This window comes from Salmo trutta, chromosome 3 (genome assembly GCF_901001165.1).
Source record: "Salmo trutta chromosome 3, fSalTru1.1, whole genome shotgun sequence".
Classification (NCBI taxonomy): Eukaryota; Metazoa; Chordata; class Actinopteri; order Salmoniformes; family Salmonidae; genus Salmo; species Salmo trutta.
The window spans coordinates 19,579,577-19,585,576 of record NC_042959.1 but is presented as its reverse complement, the minus strand read 5'-3'; the positions used below and the strand labels follow the sequence as shown (position 1 = coordinate 19,585,576).

The 6,000-nt window shown below is 41.7% G+C and overlaps 1 protein-coding gene across 4 annotated transcripts in view; it reads right to left on the bottom strand.

The window, feature by feature from the left end:
* Positions 1–6,000, bottom strand: part of diaph2 (diaphanous-related formin 2) — a 706,015-nt gene that overhangs the window by 465,291 nt on the left and 234,724 nt on the right. The gene's annotated exons all lie outside the window — the stretch shown is intronic.

The following is a 6,000-nucleotide window of genomic DNA, read 5'->3' as shown; positions in this document are numbered from 1 at the left end:
GATGAAGAACAGCAAAGGTAATCCAATTTTTCTTATAGTAAATCTGAGTTTGGTGAGGGCCAAACTTGGTGGGTGTCAAATTAGCTAGCCATGATGGCCGGGCTATCTACTCAGAATACTGCAAAATGTGCTTTCACCGAAAAGCTATTTTAAAATCTGACACCGCGATTGCATAAAGGAGTTCTGTATCTATAATTCTTAAAATAATTGTTATGTTTTTTCTCAACGTTTATCGTGAGTAATTTAGTAAATTCACCGGAAGTTTTCGGTGGGTATGCTAGTTCTGAACATCACATGCTAATGTAAAAAGCTGGTTTTTGATATAAATATGAACTTGATTGAACAAAACATGCATGTATTGTATAACATAATGTCCTAGGAGTGTCATCTGATGAAGATCATAAAAGGTTAGTGCTGCATTTAACTGTGGTTTTGGTTTTTGTGACATATATGCTTGCTTTGAAAATGGCTGTGTGATTATTTTTGGGAGGGTACTCTCCTGACATAATCTAATGTTTTGCTTTCGTTGTAAAGCCTTTTTGAAATCGGACAATGTGGTTAGATAAAGGAGAGTCTTGTCTTTAAAATGGTGTAAAATACTCATATGTTTGAAAAATTGAAGTTTTTGCATTTTTGAGGTATTTGTAATTCGCGCCACGCTATACCATTGGATATTGGTGAGGCGTCTGTCCCTAACAGGTTTTAAGACACTGATGTGCTTTGCAACCACGTACCTATGTGATAGTGGATTCTCGGCCATCATTAGCATGAAAACTAAATACAGGCACAGACTGTGTGTGGAAAATGATTTAAGACTGAGACGCTCTCCAATACAACCCAACATTGTATCCTTTCAAGCACACCCTTCTCATTAACCTGTGGTGAGTTATTCACCATTTTTGATCAACAAATAAGGTTTTATATATAAGATGGCCAAATAAAGAGCAAAATGATTGATTATTATTATATTATTATTTGTGCCCTGGTCCTACAAGAGCTCTTTGTCACTTCCTACGAGTCGGGTTGTGACAAACTCACACTCATTCTTATGTTTAATAAATGTATCGTATAGTGTGTGTGGCAGGCTTACAATGATGGCAAAAAACAACATTTGAGAGTGTGCTGACCCTGGTGCTAGAGGGAGTACGTAGCTGGAGGTTGAATGTTTGAAGGAGTACGGGACTATAAAAGGTTTGGGAACCAATGATCTAGAGTAACATGTTTTCGCAAAAAAACATATTTCACTAAACTGCTGATAGCCGGTCTGCGCGCACAAGAAAGGAACAAAGGAGAGAGGAGGATAGACACTCCCAGTGGTGAGATATTCTGTAGCTAAAAGGTCATGTGCAAGCCTATTAATTATGACAATCTTTTTTAAAAAGCTATATTACTAGACTATTCAAAATCAAATACAAATTCTAAGCTAACTCTGAATTTGTTTAATTTAGACTAGACCAATTATCTACAAATTATATCTTAAATCACTATTTTATTTTTCACAGTCAATGAACCAACATTATCACCTAGGGCTATACGTTCTCTCAAACTCATGGACAGACATTTTGGAAAGTAGCATAAGGTAACCAGTCCATCCAGTATGCATAATAATACAGTCCACACTCAATGGTGATTACTAGAATTTGTTTAATTTAGGAGTATAGGCTAGACCAATTATGTACCAAAGACATGTTAAATCAGTTTTGTTTTATGTGTGAGGGCTGTTGTGGTGATGGTCTGATGGGAGACTAGTAGCTGTGGGCCTCTCTCCTCTTGCCCCTCGCCGTCTTATTTTGATCACTATGGAGGGGTCCTACCGCAGCCCTACTGTAGCTAATTCACATCAGCTTCTGACGCTGTGGCTCTGCTCTGCAAACAACAGTGTACAGTATCATGTGTATACTTATTACAGAAGTCATATTGAAAAGGAAGCCCTCATAAATATCCATTGGATGTGGTAGTAAAGGAAGCACCACGGAAATCAAGGAACTGCAGAGGGTTGGACATTAAGGCTGTGACGATACCAGTATTGCAATATTTTTTCCATGGCAAAAATGAAAACTCTTAGACTACTAGGCTCTTAGACTATGTTTACACAGGCATTCCAATTCTGACCATTAATTGTGCAAAAGATCAGAATGGGTCTGTTGTTGTAAACGCAGCCTTAGATGTAAACATTATGATTAATCCCTGAAACTGATGGACACATACTGTCATTGTAGTAAGCATACAGTTTGGAACAAGGCTGTTTCATTTTTAATCACTTGCATACTTAACTTACACTCATTGGCTCCTGTGACAGGAGACAATGTTCATTGGCCGCGACATTCCTACTCTATGGAAGATTGAGGTAACTCATGCCATGCTAGAGCGGTTACTTGAAAGTTTGATGGCCCTTGACAAGGTAACCTGCTGTGAATGCAAAGTTCAACCACGGATGAAGGATGAATGAAGTGCCCCTCTGAACTCCTCTATGGATAGCCTATTGAACCCAACCAGCACACAAGAAGGAAATTAGAGTTGAGTGGCATAGGAGTTCAGGAAGAGATCGGCTCTGCATTTCATGGATTGGCTGGTCATACACTTACTGCTTATATTGACAAAGGGGGAGGGGTCTCTGAGGTCATTTTGTTTCTTTCTCATTATTTTCTTGTCTATGCGAGAGTGCTAATTTATAAAATTACAGTTGCGTCATTCTGAAAGGATAATTATAATTCTGCATCGTTTGTAAACCAAATTGTCTGGTTTGGAGATAATTGTATTGTTCATCTCAAGTCTTGCATATCGGGGGGTAACAGAATGTGAAGTCTAAATATTACAATTTCACCCTGCTAGAAGAAATGATCAGCCTTACACTGGAAAACAGTCTGGTTGCGTGATTACAGCTAAATACGTTTACAATTGTGCAATAATTACTGTTGTACGAGAGATTCAATGACAAGCATTTTTCTAATTGTTTCTTATTTTCCCCTATTTTACTTAGTAGTGCTACAATAGAAATGTTCACTTTCATTCGAATTTGTAACAATCCACGAAATACTCTAACGCGCCTAAAAATAATAAAGTGGGAAACTTGAGAGTATTTGTATCTCACACAATAATTTGTTGTGATGGTTTTTCAAAAGGGCCAAAAGTACATCCCTCCTCCTCTACAGTAGGGTTTCCTGGTCCACCCCCCAAAAACAAATGGATACTGTGCTGAAAATAACAGTGTGGAACTCCAAGAGCGGTTCAAATGCTTCAATTCCTTTCAAATCAATCACTTTTAGATGAAAATACGGGATTGTTTCTAATGGACAAATGCTTCCAAATGATGTAGAGCACGTCAAACACAGCAGGGACGAGACAAATCTAGACGCCCCCTCTGCTTAACCGTGTCTTACAGTAGATGACAGTTACTGACTCTAACCCACAGCTTCTGGCACTCTCTCTCTCCACTCCATTGATACAGCAGCATGTTCCAAATCACTGCTTTACCCCACTGCTGCAGCCTGCCCTCCATGCCTCCTCCTCACCAGTCTCAAAACGAATTGTAGCTCCAGCACCGTATCGACGGATCCCCTCAGCAGCAGCTGATGCTGTCTAATTTAACTAGTGCCCCACCTGAGTGTGTGAGGTAGTTCGCCAATTCAAGCCTGCCCACTGGTTGTGGGAGACACATATGTAGTCTTTTTTTGGGCCTCTTTACACAACCTGCTCAAATGAGCACCCTCCTAAAATGGATTCATTACATTTTACATTTACATTATTTAGCAGACGCTCTTATCCAGAGCGACTTACAGTAGTGAATGCGTACATTTCATACATTATTATATATTTTTTTTCTGTACTGGTCCCCCGTGGGAATCGAACCCACAACCCTGGCGTTGCAAACACCATGCTCTACCAACTGAGCCACACGGGACCACCAGGGAGATTGTGATATTCTCATTAAGTGTAGTATAGTGTTGTAAAGAGGCTCCAGTTAAGTGGTAGACTAGAGGCGAGGGTTAGGGACATGTCACTGCTGCTGCAAACCGCCATAAGACACAGCCTGAGCAATCATTTACTTTGCCGTAAACGTGTGGTTCACCAATGGTAAGGTGTTCTCACTGTAAGAAAAATTACAGCACCTCCAGGCAACAATCTCCATCGGCGCTGCTTGAAAAATGTATTACATGCTTAAAAAAAGAAAACAGGGAATAACTCCTTCCTCACTTTAGGGGCAGCAGGTAGGCTAGCGGTTAAAGTGTTGGGCTAGTAACCGGAAGGTTGCTGAATCAAATCCCCGAGCTGACAAGGTAAAAATCTGTCGTTCTGCCCCTGAGCAAGGCAGTTAACCCACTGTTCCCAGGGCGCCGAAGATGTGGATGTCGTTTATGGCAGCCCCCCGCACCTCTCTGATTCAGAGGGGTTGGGTTAAATTCAGAAGACACATTTCAGTTGAATACATTAAGTTGGACAACTTTCCCTTTATTGCTGCCGGCTGCTTTTACTATCAGAGACGAAGGTCTCCTGTGGGTGTTTTTAAAAAGCAAAAGTTGGACACAAACACTCACTCTCCATTCTAACCTCACTCTATCTCTCCACTCCCTCCCATCTCTACAGATGTATGATCTTAATTTGAGCCAGTTTACTACAGCAGGAAAACAATCCTGCAGCAACAGGAAATGTGAATTCTATAGTGGATTATAATTAATGGACATTTTTGTAGGGGTTGATAAATCAAGTCTGAAATTTCTAAATGGAAATTACCATCTTCAGAAGCCTTTTTTAAACCTCAAACACACTACAATTTTTAAATGTCCTGCATTGCAGGAAGGTTCTACTACAACAGGGTGATCAAATTAAGACCAGTCTTCTTCGGTGAAGGAGTAAAACCTCACATGTAATTACAGGTTGTCCCTGCCTGCTTTTGAATCAGTCGAAAGATAAGGCCTTCTCCTATATGCATCAAGCTACTAATAAATGTGTGTTCATATGTAGCTACAGCAAACTAGTAGTTACGGATGACTCTGGTCCAGACAGAGGAGACGGATGACTCTGGTCCAGACAGAGGAGACGGATGACTCTGGTCCAGACAGAGGAGACGGATGACTCTGGTCCAGACAGAGGAGACGGATGACTCTGGTCCAGACAGAGGAGACGGATGACTCTGGTCCAGACAGAGGAGACGGATGACTCTGGTCCAGACAGAGGAGACGGATGACTCTGGTCCAAACAGAGGAGACGGATGACTCTGGTCCAAACAGAGAAGACGGATGACTCTGGTCCAAACAGAGAAGACGGACGACTCTGGTCCAAACAGAGAAGACGGACGACTCTGGTCCTAACAGAGAAGACGGACGACTCTGGTCCTAACAGAGAAGACGGACGACTCTGGTCCTAACAGAGAAGACGGACGACTCTGGTCCTAACAGAGAAGACGGACGACTCTGGTCCTAACAGAGAAGACGGACGACTCTGGTCCTAACAGAGAAGACAGACGACTCTGGTCCTAACAGAGAAGACAGACGACTCTGGTCCTAACAGAGAAGACAGACGACTCTGGTCCTAACAGAGAAGACGGATGACTCTGGTCCTAACAGAGAAGACAGACGACTCTGGTCCTAACAGAGAAGACAGACGACTCTGGTCCTAACAGAGAAGACGGATGACTCTGGTCCTAACAGAGAAGACAGATGACTCTGGTCCCACTTAATCCACACAACAGACTCAGGTGGCTCTGAAGGCCTTTGAGTGCCATCTAGCCATTTAATTTGTATCTCCCAACCGAAGTGCCTGCGGAGGCAAGGTTAATGCAGACGTACATTGTCATTGACATGCCGGGAAGGAGACGGATGTGCAAAGTGGCGCACTCATGAATGCAAACTCACTCATTTTCTTACAGTGAAAAGAAGATAAATGAGAAAAACATTATAATAAATACATTTCAATGAACTTTGTCTCTTATTAGACGTGCAACCTTGCTATATGACTTGCCTCCATTTACGCAATTACCGATAATGCGATTCAGCTTGATTT